General features: G+C 33.4%; 1 non-coding gene across 1 annotated transcript; it reads right to left on the bottom strand.

The window, feature by feature from the left end:
- Positions 1-18,132: 18,132 nt before the first annotated feature.
- On the bottom strand, positions 18,133-18,239 carry LOC121228469 (small nucleolar RNA R71). Its single transcript, XR_005926045.1, has one exon. It is a non-coding gene; the product is annotated as a small nucleolar RNA R71 (small nucleolar RNA).
- Positions 18,240-18,500: the final 261 nt, after the last annotated feature.

Genomic DNA, 18,500 nt, shown 5'->3' with positions numbered 1-18,500 from the left:
ACATTTAAAATAATAACTATGTTACCAACATTTACATATGAACTTACCTCGTATGCGAAAATGACTACTTTTACCATTTCGTCCACAACTTGGTATTTTCCCCATTTTAGCCCAAATTTTAGTTTTCCTTGCTCTATCATTTAAAATATGGTCTAATTAGGAATCACATTATTCAAATTGACCCAAAATCATATTTTGGAAAAATTACAATTTTGCCCCTAAACTTTTGCATATTTACACTTTTGTCCCAAAGCTTGTAAATTAAACTTCAACCTATTTTGTTATGTTTTATGACATGCTGATCATTTTTCCCTTCTATGGAAACATCAAATTCTTACTCTAACATGTACTTATGACTATTAGGTATTTTTACCGATTAAGCCCTTTTGCTAGTTTTCGCTTAAAACCGAGTAGCACAAGTTGTCTAACATAATTTAAAACCTCATATTCTATCATAAAACATAAAAATACACAAATTTCACCTATGGTTATTTTTCCAAATATAAACCCTAGGTTAAATTATTGCTAGCATAAGCTTAATCGAGCTACCGGGACTCCAAAAACGTAAAGAACTTGAAAAACGGGGCTAGCATGGACTTACAATCGAGCTTGGAAGCTTGAAAAAACCTAGCCATGGTTTCTCCTTGCTATATTCGGCCATGGGGTTGAAGATGAGCAAAATTGGCTTTTAATTTTGTATTTTAATTCATTTTACCCCTAAATGACTAAAATGCCCTTACTACTAAACTTTCCAAAAATTCCATCCATGTCCAATTTTTGTCCATAGACTTAGAAATTGGTAAAATTACTATTTAAGACCTCCTAATTAATATTTCAAAACAATTTCATACTAGAAACTTCTAGAATGCAGGTTTTGCAAATTATTCGATTTAGTCCCTAATTTCAATTTAAGCACTTTATGCATAAAATTTCTTCACTAAATTTTCACACAATCATGCAATCATATCATAGACCTTAAAATAATAATAAAATAATTATTTCTATCTCAGATTTTATGGTCACGAAACTACTATTCCGACTAGGCCCAAAATCAGGATATTACAAAATCCCCAGTAATATAAACTCACAGAGCAATGTCGGGTTTACCAATCTAGGCTAAATCCCTTACAATGACATATACTCCTATGAGTTTGGATCTGAATTACCAGTCTAGGCTAAATTCAAATCTTAATCAGATTACCCGTCTGGCCTAAATCTATTTCAGCACACATATTCTTCGGGAGGCTAGACCACTATAGGATCACCCATCCGGGCTAAATCCTTTCTACCATTAATTCATTTTCGAGAAATCCATTAGATATCCTTTTTATTCAACCGAGACATTTTATTGTAACATCAATTTTTCATAAATTATCGTATATTGCATGTCAATATTATAATTATACATGAACTTACATCTTTAATGTATTTAAAATAGTTTACATTCGAGTTACGCGAACTTACCTGGTAATCGTTTCGAATTTGAATTTTGGTTACTTCGAAACCTTTTGTTTTCCTCGGTCGACTTCCGAAGTTGGTCTCTCGGGATCTATATAAGTAACAATAAATTATCAATATATCAAACTATCTGTTTTAGGCCTGAATTTAAACCCCGGACAAAATAACCATTTTGCCCCGAACATTTCACATTTTTACAAATTAGTCTTTTAAGCTTGTATAATGAAATGCATGTAATTTTTTGGATACCCAAGCCTAGCTGAAAGTATCATAAACTCATACCAAGCCACATTTTCCTCTATTTCACATTTCTACCGCACATTTTATACCTTTTCCAAATAGGTCCCTTAAGTCATTTCCATGGAAATTTACTTAGTAAAAGTTGTTTACTATACTTTAAACTCTCATATTTCACTATAAATCATCAAAACACAAGCATATCATGCATGGGTAAATTTCTAAACATGAATCCTAGCTTGAAATATGGGTAGAAATAGAGAAAGTATGTTACGAGGATCTCAAAAATACAAAGAACATTAAAAACAGGGCTAAGGAACACTTACTATTGAGCTTGGAAATGTTGAAAACCCTAGATATGGTTTCTTTTCAAAATTCAGCAGCCATGGAGAAGAAATGGCTGAATTTTGCTTCTTTTTCCCCTTTTTATTAATTTTATTACCAATTGACCAAAATGCCCTTCCTTACTAAACTTTCAAATTATTCCATGCACGCCCTTTTTTTTCGAAAAACTTAGAAATTAGGCAAATTGTTATTTAAGACCTCCTAATTAATAATCCAAAGTAATTTCATACAATTTACTTCTAGAACCAAAGTTTTACAACTTATTCAATTTGGTCCCTAATTACCAATTGGACACCTTATACTTAGAATTTCTTCATGAAACTTTAACACGTGCTTATTTACATATCCTAGACCTAATAATAATCATAAAACAATTATTTTAATTTCAGATTGGTGATCTTAAAACCACTATTTCGACTAGGTCCTATTTTAGGATGTTACATTTCTCCACCATTAAAAGGCATCTCCTTACAGTAGAGACACAGCACACTTCAAAACACTCAGCTGGGGTGCATTCTAATTGTTCAAATATCCTTTCAACTGGTTTTAACCATTCTTCAGCAATAGAAGGACCAACAGCTCTCACACCTCTAAACTCAGTGGCCCTATATTTTCTTGCTTTTTTAATCAAATAACCTCTCTATCTAGCAGGAGGTGTAGGCTGAGGTGCAATACCAGCAACCTTCTATAACAAATCAGCAACAATACGCAATAATGGATCATCACTTTGAGCCAACTGTCTTTGTCCTAAAGTTCTCGGGGACTGATGAACACTAGTTCCCTCTTCACCAGGTATATTGGGTCTAATTTCGTCTTCTACTTCTCGTTCTATACTATCTCTCGAATCCTCAGACATATTACTATACAAAATTTCAAACAAAACAAATTCAGCATCCGATTTCAGTTCAAACTCAATATTTAATAATGGCATGTACACTAAACTTCACTATACATATTACATCATATTTTTACACATCTAGTATCAAAACTCATAAATATAAATATAACTAGTCATATTAAATTAAATATTCTAAAGCTTTATCTAATTAAAATAAAATATTAGCACAAACCGAAGTTTTAATCATTTTACTCCTTTTCTTTGCCTTTCTCCTTCAAGATATTCACTTCGTTTTTAGCTGCAATAGGAGCAATTCAATACGAAACAACATCATTTATCCATTGTAAAACTAAAATTAATAAAAACAAACTTAAATATGCATGATTATTCATATTGACAACATAAGTTTTCTAGTCCAAAATTTGCATATCTTTCAACTCGATTATCTGTTTTCAATTTCATTTTCACCAGAGTACTCACTACTTCGCAAGCTATCATTTAGCACTAATATTACACAAAGTGGTCAATGTTCTCTACTTCCCCTTTAACATGGCCAAATATACCAGATAAATTTTTCATTCATTTTTGTTTCTTTTTCACACTTCTAACAAGCTAGAACTTATCTTCTAATAATTTTCTATACAAAAATATATCTATTTCACTTAATTTTTCCAAGCTTCCATCAATGTCCTTTAATGGCAGCTTCCAAAATACTTGATAAAATAAAAACATTGCTGGTATATATATGTAAAGCAAGCTTTAAAGATTAAAAATGTTTTCTTGCCCATCAATCGCCTAATGTAAAATAGGCTTCTAACTTGAAACATATTAAATATTTTCTTGTCCAATCATCTAAAATCATAATACTCAAATCCAAATCATAACCATGAATTCACTAATTTAGTCTTATAAAAAATAGAATATTCATCTCGAAACATAATTTTATAAATATTAACTAAATTATTCAAGCTTATCCAAAACTCATAAAAATAAAAAAATAAATATAACTAGCCATATTAAATTAAATATTCTAAAGCTTTATGTAATGAAAATAAGATATTAGCACAAACCGAAGTTTTAATCGCTTTACTCCTTTTCTTTGCCTTTCTCCTTCAAGATATTTGCTTTGTTTTTAGCTACAATAGGAGCAATTCAATACGAAACAACATCATTTATCCATTCTAAAACTAACACTAATAAAAACAAACTTAAATATTCATGATTATTCATATTGACAACTTAAGCTTTCTAGTTTGAAATTCGCATATCTTTCGACTCGATTATCTGTTTTCAATTTCATTTTCACCAGAGTACTCACTCCTTCACAAGCTATCATTTAGCACCAATATTACACAAAGTGGTCAATGTTCTCTACTTCCCCTTTAACATGGTCAAATATACCAAATAAATTTTTCATTCATTTTTGTTTCTTTTTCACACTTCTAACAAGCTAGAACTCATCTTCTAAGAATTTCCTATCCAAAAATATATCTATTTGTAACACTTATAACCCTTATCTGTCGCGAAATAGGGTTACGGAGCATTATCAGACTTTTTCGATCAATTACGAACATTTCATATTATTTAACATACATATCATAAACTAATCATAATCACTCATATTGTCCCTTATATGAGCCCTGGAGGCCCAAAATTTATGTTAGAAATGAATCAGGACTAAACCGAAAACTCAGGGAATTTTTTTAAAATTTTAAAATTTTTCTTAGGTGCGGGGGACACATGCCCATGTGGCCACGACATGTGGCTCACAGGTTAAGAGAGTGTATCAGGCTGTACAGACAGTCGATGTGATGCACACGGCCGTGTCCCAACCCATTTCCATGCCTGTGTAACTCTCAGACTTGGGTCACATGACCAAGCCACACTTCCGTGTGCTAGGCCGTGTGCAAAAACATGGGCATTCTGTTTCTTAATTTTAAAGATACAGGGCATACACGACTGAGACACACGCCCGTGTCTCTGCCCGTGTGGACGAAAATAAGTCATTTCAAGGTCATTTTTCTCACCTTTTTAGGTAGCACTCTAAACATAATATTTTCACACATCAATTAAACCCCAACCAAGCATCCAAAACAAGGCCAAATAATGTTTTCAACAAAACATATCATTTATACTCAAATACCTAAATCTACCTATTTAATCGATCCAACTTGTCTTCTAAAGTTAACCACAAAATTGAATACAATAAACTTACATCATTCACATCAACATCACCAATATGTCTCTCTTCCAACCCAACATATATATATAAGCAAAATTATAATTATTAACATTTACACAAGGAAAACTTTGATTAAATTCACATAAACCCTATACATGCCATATAAACCATATTAAATGTACAAAAACTATCGGAATAGGCTGGATAGTGTGACTTGATGTGCTGATCCGATCTCCCGACCTCATGATAATCTACAAGGACATTAAATAATACAAGTAAGCTTATTAAAGCTTAGAAAGTTCGATGGGTTAAACGTAAATCTTACCAAATCTTAATATAACAAATCAAATAAGCAAATTATTCATGCAATCTCCTGTCAATCACAATCTTAATCGATGATCACACTTCCTTCAAATCAATGTCAATAATAAACAATAAATCTTTCAATTTCAATTACGTAAGTCACTTAACAAATTTTACCAAATTGGAGAACGGCTTACGATTAAGAGTACATTGTTTTCAAAAGCTCGAACACTGAACAGAAGCACATAAGTGCTAAACAAAAACCCATAAGGGTTGAACGGAAGCTCATAAGAGCTGAATGGAACCCATAAGGGTTAAACAGAAGCTCAATAGAGCTAAAAGAAAACTCATATGATTTAAACAGAAGCTCGTGAGAGCTAAACGGAAAGTAAACACAAAATTTTGCAACAAATGTTGAACCTTGGTTTACTTGGATAAATTGCCACATTTTTCTCCAATGCCATCAATTCATCGCATGCCGAATGTACTCAAATCCTGCGTTCCATTTAATTTAGATATTTAATTCAAATTTATAATTTTAACAATATTTCAACTTCAATAATAGAATAAATACATAATATCATTCATCAATTTAGTATATAAATGGTTAAGTTTAACCATACGAACTTACTTGGATTAATTTGTAGGATTTGCAGAAGTTCAAGGATTATTCTGCTAATTTTCCTTTTTCACAAATGTCTACAGGCTTTAGAATTAAAATATAAAATTATTTATTCATTAACTTATATTTCAGTCCCAATTCACTTCACAATTAATACCCCTCTATTTTTTTATTTTTTTTTAAAATTACGCAATTACCATAATTTTTACAACTTTTGCAATTTAGTCTCTTAACTAATTAGTCTAGCAAATGAACTAATTTTTCTCAATTGATAATTTATCTAAATATTCTAAGCTATCATACAACCCTTGATAATCAAAAATATAATATCAAACCCTAATATTTAACCTTTTCACAATTTGGTCCTAAAATTAATATCTAACGAAATTACTATGTAAAATCATCATACAACAAAATGAAAGCTCTAAATCCATGTTATTTCATCAAAAACATCTAGTATTTATCAATGGTAACTTTTAAAATTTCCAATAAAATAAAAAACTAATAAAATAGTTAGTTAGACCAAATTGTAGAAGTCTTAAAAATACAAAAATTACAAGAGAAAGGTAAGAATTAAACTCACATGAAGCTAAAATATGAAAACCAGCTTTGAGAGCTCTTCAATGGTGCTTTTGGACAAAAAAATGGAGAAGAAATGATCTAGAAACTATTAAAATATTATTTTGGCTATTTAATTTAATTTTATTTTATTTCCAATTTTGCCTTTAAATCACCTAATTTCATTTTTTTTTCTGCTTATGCTGCCTCAACCATCCCATGCATGTCTATTTACCCTTTTAGTCCTCTCTTATTTATCATTTGGGCTATTTAATCACTATTTCTTTAATTAGCAAGTTTTGCACATTTTTCAATTTAGTCCTTTTTAATTGATTAACTACCAAAACGTTAAAATTTTTTAGTGAAACTTTAATACTACATTAATGACACCTCATTTTCTAAACTACTTGACCTAATAAATTCTTATAAAACACAAATTACTAATTCAAAAATCTTCCTAAAACCGCATACTCCTAAATACTAAATAATAAAATTTATCAGCTTACTCGTCAGATTTGGTGGTCGAACCACTGTTTCTGAAACCACTGAAATTAGGCTGTTACACTATTTCACTTAAGTTTTCTAAGCTTCCATCAATGTCCTTTAATGGCAACTTCCAAAACACTTGATAAAAGAAAAAGCTATTGATATATATATGTAAAGCAAGCTTCAAAGATTCAAAATCTATAAAAAAAAATTTGAAGAAAAACCATACCTTAAAGCTTGAAATTGAAGGAAAATGGTGAAAGGAGTTTTTTTTTTTGTTTTTTCCAATCTTTCGTGAGAAATATGAGAAAAAACTTATCTTTCTCTCTTTATATATATATTATAATATTTAATGAATTACTATTATTTTAAATAAAATGTGAAATAATAATTATTTAATGAAAATATCATTTAAAGCCATCATGAAACTTTTGATTTTTTTAAGTAACGGAAAAAATTGCCATTAAGTCTATAAGGGCCCAATTTTTTAGTAATGTCAGAAATAGTAGTTTTGAGGCCACCAAATCCGGTGAGTAAGTTTGTAAATATTATTATTTAATATTTACGAGCCAAATATGGTTTTAAAAATGGTTTTTGAATTGGTAATTTGTGTTTTATAATGATTTATTAGGTCAAGTGGTTTTAAAAAGTGAGGTATTGGGAGCTCGTTTCTATAAACCAAGCCGTAAATATTTTTATAAATATTTATGGAGTTTCATTAAGGTAGTATTAAAGTTTCTTTGAAAAATTTTAACCTTACGATAGTTAATTAATTAAAAAAGACTAAATTGAAAAATGTGCAAAACTTGCTAATTATAATAATTAAGTGATTATGGCTTGATTAATAAATGAGGGAGGACTTAAGAAACAATTATACCTAAAATAAAGTGATGAGGCGGCATTTGAAAAGAAAATAATAAAATAAAAGGATTCAATGGCAAAATGATAATTTTAATGAAATTAAAATAAAAAAATTGGATTTGGATAGTTTTCTATACATTTCTTCTTCAATTTTCGGCCTAAACAGCCATAGGAGATAGAGCTTAAGTTGGTTTTTCATACTTTTGCTTCATGCAAGTTCAATTCTTACCCGTTTCTTATAATTTTTATGTTTTTGAGATTGTTGCAATTAGGTCCAACTAGATCATATCTTTGTTTTTTATTTTATTAAAAATTTTGGAAGTTTCCATTGATAAATATTAGATGTTTGTGATGTATAACATGGATTTAGAGCTTTGATTGTGTTGTATTATGATTTTATAAAGTGATTTTGTTAAGTATTGATTTTAGGATTGAATTGTGAAAATGTCAAAATATTAGGGTTTAATAGTGAATTTTTTTATTAGGGGATATATGATGGCCTAGAATATTTTGATAGATTATTGAACGAGAAAATTAGTTATTTTGATAGATTAACTAATTAATGGATTAAATTACAAAAAATTGTAAAAGTTTGGGGTAATTTTATAAATTCAAAAAATAAAAGGGTATTAATTATAAAATAAATTAGAAATGGAATATATGCTAATAAATGAATAATTTTATATTTTATATTAAGATTCCGTAGATACTCGTTAAAAAGGAAAATAGCGGAATAGTCTTTGAACTTCTAAAATTACTACAATTCAATCTAGGTAAGTTCATACAGTTAAAAATTAAACTTTTGTATAAATTGATGATTGGAATTATGTATATATATTCTATTGTTGGAAATAATTTATTGTTTAAATTATAATACTGAATTGGATATTTAGTTTGAGTTGAATGAGGATTTGAGTACATTCGTGATTTGGTGTACGATGACATTAGAGGGAGATATCGGCATTATTCCCAAGTAAACTGGGGTTTAGCATTTGTTGAGAACTCTCGTGTTTTACTTTCTGTTTGGCGCAATTGGGTGTATCATCTCTTATGAGCTTCTGTTCAGCTCTTACGAGCTTCTGTTCAGCTTTCGAGCTTCTGTTGGCATATTCAAATGGACCAGCTCTTATGAGTTTTTGTTGATGACGTACTCTTATTCATAAGTCGTTCTTCGAATGGAAAAATTTTGGTAAGGTGATTTATTAAATGAATTTGAAAGATATGTTATATATTTTTATATTAATTTAATATGGATGTATTTATCAATAGAAGTTGTGAATGACAGGGAATTGACATGAATGATTTCATTTATTTGACTTGTTATAGTAGGTTCGGTAAGATTTTGTTTAACCCGTCGAACATACTAAGCTTCATTAAGATTATTTGTATTGTTTAATGTTTTTGTAGATTTTCAAAAGTTTGGACGATCGGATTAGCGCTCAAGTCACACTACCTAGCTTATCTCTGTAATTTTTTGAAACATTAAATACAGTTTATATGGCATGTATAGGCTTTCATACGGACTTAGTCAAAGTTTAGCTTATGAAAATATTATGAATAATATTTTTTTATATAACCAACTTACATATTGGTATGAAATTAAGGTATGATTGTGATGTTAATATAGGTGATATATGTATGTTTGTAATTGAGTTATAGTGAACTTTGGTAACTTGGTTAGATAAACTAATTAGGTAAGGTTGGATACTTGGTTGACATTTTTCTAAGTTGTCATTGGAAGTGCCTAAGGGTTTATTAATTGTATGTGGTGATAATACATGTTTAAGACTTGATTTTAGCTTGTGTTGAATGTCTTGTTATGACTTGTTGATGTGCAATTTGTTGAGGCTAGGTTGGTGTCAATTTGGGTGAGAAATGTGACTTAGAAAATGGTCTATTTTCATCCACACGGGTAGAGACACGGGTGTGTGTCTCAGCCCTGTGTGACACACGACCAAATGACATGGTCGTGTTTCCCCTGTATCTTCTTAAGAATGCAAGTCAGAATGCTCACACGGCTTAGCATACGGGCGTGTGACTTGGCCGTGTGACCTAAGTTAGAGAGTTACACGGGTATGGACACGAGCTAGACACGGTTGTGTGTCCCTATTTTGAATGCCCACTCGGCCTGAGACACGGGTGTGTCTCCTGACCGTGTGAGTCACACGGCCATGTGACCCCTGCAGTTTGAAAACTTTTCTACTTTTTTAGAAAAATTCTCTGAGTTTCTGATTTAGTCCCGACTTGTTTCTAATATGTATCTCGGGTCTTGAGTGCTCTTTTAATGGAAACTATATATGGTTTTTAATTGGTTTTATTATGAATATTGATATGAATGAAACATTTGAAATTTCTGTCTAATTGATCTGTAAGCCCCGATAATGCTCTGTAACCCTGTTCTGGCGATGGATTCGGGTTAGGGGTGTTACAAAGTCTTTTCCATCAAAATAAAATAGGATAATTTCACTTTAGTCTATATACGTTTCTAACTTACTCAATTTAATTCTTGAACTCAATACTGAATTTTTAACTTAACCATATACTCCTACTAATAATCCTATGTGTTTTCATGTTTGATCGTTTTTTCTAAAAATGATCACAATTTCTTATACTAATATTTATTTATAGATCACTTATTTAAGGACTTATACCATAAATATTCTTCTTACCTTTTTTTTTAAAAAAAAGTGGGGATGTTACAGAAGTGCTTCTAAAAAGCACTTCTAAACACAACCTAAAATATGCTTACGTCTTTTAATTTCTAAACATATAAATGGTGTTTTTTTTATATATTTTTAACAATCTCATTATAGGTTCCAATGATGTTTGCTTCTTTTGACACAATACAAAAAAATAACCTATCGCCCCTCTACAACCCATAGTAGGAGGATAATGTGTAACACCTCTCACCCATATCCAACACTGGGATAGGGCTCGAGGCATTACCGGAACTTTACACTTTCAATATACTAACTCGGGTCACAAAATTTCACTTAAAATTAAAACTTTTCAATCATAAATATCTCGTCCTTTGTATAGGCCTTCGAGACCTATAACATACCTAAAGGTAGTGCGAGACAAATTCGGGCACGTTTGATGAATCTTAGTCTCCTCAAAAAATTTTCCTTAACATAAAGGGTCACATGCCCGTGTAGATGGGCCGTGCGGACTCACACGCTCATGTGGCTTGGGGCACGCCCATGCCCTTCAACCATTGGCAACACTGACTTATTAGCACGGCCAGGACACACACCCGTGCTGTCGGCCTGTGGACGACACTATCATTTGAACACGACCATGGCACACGCCCGTGTGGCCTACCCGTGTATAACTTTGAGCTAAAATTTTAAGTGCAAGGGACACACGGCCATAGCACACGCCCAGGGGAAGGAACCGTGTGTCACACACGGCCTAGACACACGCCCATGTGTCTAACCATGTGGACTCTAATAGGCTATTTTCCAAGCCTTTAATCACCCCTTTCTACTACTTGTGCTTAGTGGTTACCAAATTCAAAGTAAAACACAATTATACATTTTTAAATAATATTGATTAAACTAGATGTATGGAAACCTCATATCATTGGTTTCATACATGATAGGTTATTTCTCATTTCGTGATTATGAGTTTCCATGTCACTTTAATTCGTCCGAAATTGGCTCGTTCATGTGACTCATTGCCAATTGATAACGACGCATCACTTAAAAATAAAACCATGCATAAATTCGTAGGTCATAGCCTACTTCAATTAAGCCAATTTTTGTGGCCACATACAAAGAGATAAACATATTTTTACATGCCTTCATTTGGAAAATCAAATGATACATATAACAAAATACTCAGAAATACTATAAATGCCATTGAACAAAACAAACAAAGTCTTTATACCAAAGCTTGACTAGTTGATAGAGTGTTGACTCTCCAATCGTCTTCCAATCCTTTCGAGTCCTCAAGCTCCGAGAGACAGGGAAAAAGAGAGGGGTAAGCACTTTCATGCTTAGTAAGCTCGAATAACCAGAAAGTAAACTTACCAGCAATTAGCATACATCCATATTTAAATCATGAAATCATCAATTATGAAATGATTCCCTATCACATGCACTTAATCAATGAGTTAGTCACATAACAAAGCATCATGTAATTTATGTAGATGAGCTCATCATTCATCATTTTATTGACATACATCATATTAATCCCGTTGAGTTTCTAGGAAATCTCGATGGAATACCTATTATCCGTCAATTCTTACGAATGATCATTTCACATATATGCACTCCCGCGAACCTCACATTTCATGGCAGGATTACCAGTCCAGGCTAAATCCCCCATATCATAAACTCATAAGGTGTTGTTGGGATTACCAATCCAGGCTAAAACCCTTATAGCGACAAGCACCCTTACTGAGTTCGGATCTGAATTACCAGTCCAGGCTAAATTCAAACCCCAATAGGATTACCCGTCCGGGCTAAATCCTCAATACACATATATTCTTCGGGAGGCTCGATCATTCGAGGAACACCTGTCCGGGCTAGATCCTTCCATACTCGAGATCATGAATTACCTGTCAGGGCTAAATCCTTACTGCAACACATGCAGGATCTCTTTACACATATCAATGAGGGTTTATCCATCGAATTCCATTTGTTAACCTCATCCGAGACATTTTTCACATGTTACCATGAAATATGCATTTCTATGATATTTCATGCTAATAATAAATGAAATCATCATGCATTCATAAATCATTCAATTATTCATATTAGGGGTTTACTTTAAGTTATCCGAACTTACCTGGTATTCTTTTCGGAGTTGTGTTTCGGTTATTCTGAAACCTTGCGTTTACCTCGATCGAACTTCGGAATTTGTTCCTCGGGGTTTATAACAACAAAATTATGTCATTAATTCACTACATTATGCATTTCAAGTTTAATATCTACCCTCGGTCCAAATGACTCTTTTGCCCCTAACCTTTCACATTTTTATGATTTAGTCCCTAGGCTCGTATAATGAAACACATGCACTTTTTATCTTACCCAAGCCTAGCCGAACACTTTTTCTTCTTATGGTAGCCCAAATTTCCCATTTTTTTCTCATATCTACCACACATTTTACAACATTTGCAAAATGGTCCCTATAAGGGTTTTTCATGAAAATTAACTAGGAAAAGATGTTTAACACATATTCATCTTTCATATTCCTCCATAATCCATCAAAATAAAAATAACTCATGCTTGGACAAATTTTTAAACATGAACCCTAGCATGAAATATGGGTAGAAATGGAGAGAGCAAGCTACCGGGATTTTAAAAATACAAAGAGCATGAAAAACGGGGCTTGGGAGCACTTACTATTGAGATTGGAAAGCTTGAAAACCCTAACTATGGTGTCCCTTCAATTTTTGGCAGCCATGGAGAAGAAAATGGCTGATTTTTTCCTTTCTCTTTCCCATTTTATTTCATGAAAATACCAAATGACCAAAATGCCCTCATGCCCTTTCTTTAAAATTTCAACCATGCAAGCCTATTTTTGTCCAAAAACTTAGAATTTGGGCAAACTGCTCTCCAAGGCCTTCTAATTCATAACCCAAATCAATTTCATACAAATTTCTTCTAGAAATCAAGTTTTTCAATTTATTCAATTTAGTCCCTAATTTCCAATTGAACACCTTACTCAAAGGATTTCTTCATGAAACTTTAACACATGTATATAATCATATTCTAGGCCTCATAATAATCATAAAATAAATATTTTGATGTCAGATTTGTCGTCCCGAAACCACTATTCTGACTAGGCCCTATTTTAGGATGTTACATTTCTCCCCCCTTAGGGACTTTCGTCCTCTAAAGTCTTACTAGAAAACAGATTCGGATATTGAATTCTCGTGGTTTCTTTCGGCTTCCATGTGGCTTCTTCTACACCATGTTAATGCCATAAAACTTTTACAAGAGCCACATCTTTATTTCTCAACTGTTTAACTTCACGAGCCAATATCTTTATCAGTTCCTCTCCATAAGTCATGTCTGGTTGAATTTCAATCTTTGTCGGCGAAACCACATGAGAGGAGTCTGATCATTATCTTCTTAACATTGATACATGGAACACATCATGAATCTTTTCCAGTTCGGGTGGCAACGCCAAACAATAGGCTAATGGTCCAACTCTTTCGGTAATCTCGTACAGTCTGATAAATCTCAGTTTACCTTTCCGACCAAATCTCAATACTTTTTTCCATGGAGATACTTTCAAGAATACTCTATCTCCAACTTGAAACTCAATTTCCTTTCTTTTCAGATCAGCATAAGACTTTTGCCTATCTGATGCCGTTTTTAAACAATCTCATATTACTTTTAACTTTTTCTTTCGTTTCTTTAATTAGATCAACTCCATGAATCTAATTTTCCTTGAGTTCTGTCCAGTACAATGGAGTTCAGCATTTCCTACCATACAAGGCCTTATAAGGCGCCATCTTCAAACTTGTTTGGAAACTATTGTTGTAGGCAAATTCTACCGATGGCAGGTATTTTTCCCAACTGCCCTGAAATTCAAAGATGCAACAACGCAACATGTCCTCGAGAATCTGAATCATCCGCTCAGACTGACCATCGGTCTGAGGGTGAAAAGTTGTGCTAAAGCTCCACTTTGTACCCAAGGCTTCTTGTAACTTCTTCCAGAATCTCGATGTGAAGCTTGGGTCTCTATCCAAAATAATCGACAGTGGTACTCCATGTAGTCTTACTATCTCAGAAATGTACAAATTGGCTAATCTATCAAGAGAATAATCCATCCTAAAAGAGATGAAATGAGTCGACTTTGTCAATTTTTCCACTATAACCCATATAGCATCTTTCTTTTTCGGAGTCAAAGGTAATCCTGTCACGAAGTCCATGGTAACTCTGTCCCACTTCCATTCGGGAACCATTACAGGCTGTAACAAACCTAAAGGCACTTGATGTTTAGCTTTAACTTGCTGACATACCAGGCATTTCGATACAAATTCAGAAACATCTATTTTAATGTTGTTCCACCAGTACATCTTCTTTAAATCCTTGTACATCTTGGTAATTCCCGGGTGAACAGACAAACGACTATTATGTGCTTCTTGAAAAATCTTCTGAATAAGTTCATTGTCTTTAGGTACACAAACTCTATCTCTAAACATTAAACATCCATCAGGACTAATTCGGAAATCTGACTCAACACCAGACGACTATTATGTGCTTCTTGAAAAATCTTCTGAATAAGTTCATTGTCTTTAGGTACACAAACTCTATCTCTAAACATTAAACATCCATCAGGACTAATTCGAAAATCTGACTCAACACCAGACTCACATTGAGCCCTTTTTTCTTGCAAGTCATCATCAAAGCTGAGCATCATGAATTTCCTGCAGAAATGTCAGTCTAGCCTTCAACTCGGCCAAAACTGAACCATCATCAAGCAATGTCAAACGAGTATCCATGGCTTTCAAAGCATACAAGGATTTTTTACTCAATGCATCAGCAACTACATTCGCCTTTCCTGGGTGATAGTCGATAATCAGATCATAATCCTTTATTAATTCTAACCATCGCCGCTGTCTCAAATTTAATTTTTTCTGAGTAATCAAGTATTTCAAACTCTTGTGGTTCGTGAATATACGGCAAGTCTCACCATACAAATAATGCCTCCAAATTTTCAAAGCAAAAACAACAGCGGCAAGCTCTAGGTCGTGGGTTGGATAATTCTTCTCGTAAGGCTTCAATTGCTGTGAAGCATAGGCTATCACCTTGCCATCCTGCATAAGCACACAACCCAATCCATTTAAAGATGCATCACTGTAGACCACAAATTCCTTTCCCGGTTCAGGTAGCACTAAAACAGGAGCTTCGGTCAACAATGTCTTTAACTTCTCAAAACTTTGTTGACACTTCTCCGTCCATTCAAACTTAACATCTTTTTGTAGTAGCTTCATCATCGGAGTCGCTATCACGGAAAATCCTTCTACAAACCTTCGATAGTAAGCGGCTAAGCCTAAAAAGCTTCTAACCTCGGTTACATTCTTAGGCGATTTCCATTCGACAATTGCAGAAATCTTACTTGGATCAACTTGGATGCCTTCACCCGAAACTATATGACCCAAAAATCCAACCTCCTGGAGCCAAAACTCACTCTTGCTGAACTTATGATAAATCGTAATTTACACAAATTTTTACTCCATGCTTAACACGTTTTATGGATGATTTTTCCTTAGAATTGGTGAATTCAATGCTCCTAAAGCCTTAATTTCATGTTTTATACTTAGGAGAGCATAGGAGAGCGAAAGGAACGAGAAACGGGCCAAAAACGGAGAAAATGGGCCAAAGTACGACATCAACACGGCCTGGATTTCCTCACATGGGCAGACCACACGGTCGTGTCAATTTGGCAGGATCGAAGCACGACTCATACGGGTGGACCACACGGCCGTGCCTATTTAATAGGCTCGAGCACGGCCTGAAGTAATCGCATATGGGCATGTCTTTATCGAGTCCAAGTTGAGTCCAATTCGGAAAAGGCCAATTTTGAGGGCTTCTAGGCATTTTAAAGCCTATAAATACACCTTAGAGAAGGAAAGTAAGGAAGGCACAGAGTGGAAGGAAGGAATTACTCGAAGAAAGCCGATTGTTCCATCTCAGAAGCCGGATTCATCATCAATACTGAAGATCTCCCCTCAATTTCCCTTCAGGAGTTTTAGGTTTTCTTTATGTTTTGTATTCGTTATTCTTCTGAGATGTTTTCTTTTTTAGTTATGAACTAAATCCCCTAAATACCTAAGGGGAATGAAACCTAAGACGAATCTTGTTATTATTTTCTGAATTGTATGATAAATATTTAACTTGTTCTTAGTTATGTGTTCTTAGTTCTTGTTTTGATATCCTAGGATACTGATTCAAGATAAGCTCTTATTTAGAGGAGGAATAGACCCTGTTTAAGAGTACATTTGTCATAATTAAGCGGAGTTGATTGCGCGCCTAGAGATAAGGTGACAAGTTTTTGTCGGATTAAGGTGAACCTAATAAGGGGATCCATAGATCGAGTTAATGAAACCCTAGGGTGTTAATTAGAGAAAAGTTCAATTATTCAATTTAGGGATTAGACGTTATTAGTCTTGAATAGGGATAATAACATAACTTAGGGATCTCTACGGAATAACTTAAATGAATAAATTGTCTGATTCAGAGCCAGAATAACAAGTAAAGTCTAGGTGGATTTTTCCTTAGGTATTGTCTTAATTCAATCGTTTTCCAAAAGTAATCCCCCAATTTTACTTTCTATGAATTCTTAGTTTAGATAATTAGTTAGTTAAAACAAAACCCCCTTACTTTTAGGCTAGATAATAAAAAGACAGTCATTACTAGTACTTTTAGTTCCTTTGGGTTCGACAATCCGGTCTTGCTAAAACTATACAACTGTTCGATAGGTACACTTGCCTACATCGTGATAATAGTTAGTTTTAAGAACGGTTCATTATAAATATTTAAAACCTGTCACACGAAAATCGCGATCAAGTTTTTTTCGCCGTTGCCAGGGAACTAAGATATTAGGAACGCTTAATTTTTATTACTTTAGCCATTTATTTTTCTTGCAATTTAATTTAATTTATTATTTATTAATTTACTTTTTCTTTCTCTTGGCAAGTTTTTATAGTTTATAACTAGAAGAAACCCGTCAGGACCACTACTTTTTGACGAAGAAATCGATTGCACAGTTCGCAGAAACCAAAGAGAAATAAGGCGAAGCTTAAGATACATAGAGAACGAGCAAGAGGACAATACTCAACCCCCAATTGAAGAGATGGCTGAAAACCAAGACAATCAGCTACCTCCTGCAATTGCGGTTAATCTAAATCCTGCTCCACGCACAATAAATGATTATGCTAAACCTTCTTTAACAAGAACTGAATCGAGCATAGTTAGACCTGCTGTAGCTACAGATACTTTTGAACTAAAACCTAACACAATTCAAATGATACAATAGTTTGTTCAGTTTGATGGTTTGCGGGATGAAGATCCCAACGCTCACTTAGCAAACTTTTTGGAACTATGCGATACATTTAAAATCAATGGCGTTTCTGATAATGCCATACGTCTTCGGTTGTTTCCCTTTTCATTGAGGAACAAAGCTAAACAATGGTTGAACTCGTTAACACGAGGGTCAATTACTACTTGAGAACAAATGACCGAAAAATTTTTACTAAAATATTTTTCGCCGGCTAAAACGGCTAAATTACGTAATGATATCTCTCCTTTTTTGCAGATGGATTTAGAAACACTCTACGATGCATGTGAGAGATACAAGGACCTTTTGAGAAGATGCCCTCACCATGGGTTACCACTTTGGCTACAGGTTCAAATGTTCCATAATGGCCTGAATCCTTCGACTCGGCAAATGGTTGATGCAGCTGCTGGCAGAACCATCAATAATAAAACACCTAAAGATGCTTATGAGTTTATAGAGGAGATGTCACTGAATAACTATCAATGGAAAGTCATGAGGAAAAAGCCAATGAAAATAGCGGTGTTTATAACATCGATTCGATGACCATGCTCTCTAACAAGGTAGAACTTCTAAATAAAAAGATTGATGGTTTT

This window comes from Gossypium hirsutum, chromosome A04 (assembly GCF_007990345.1).
Source record: "Gossypium hirsutum isolate 1008001.06 chromosome A04, Gossypium_hirsutum_v2.1, whole genome shotgun sequence".
NCBI classification, from domain to species: Eukaryota; Viridiplantae; Streptophyta; class Magnoliopsida; order Malvales; family Malvaceae; genus Gossypium; species Gossypium hirsutum.
This window is presented reverse-complemented; position numbering and strand designations above follow the sequence as displayed.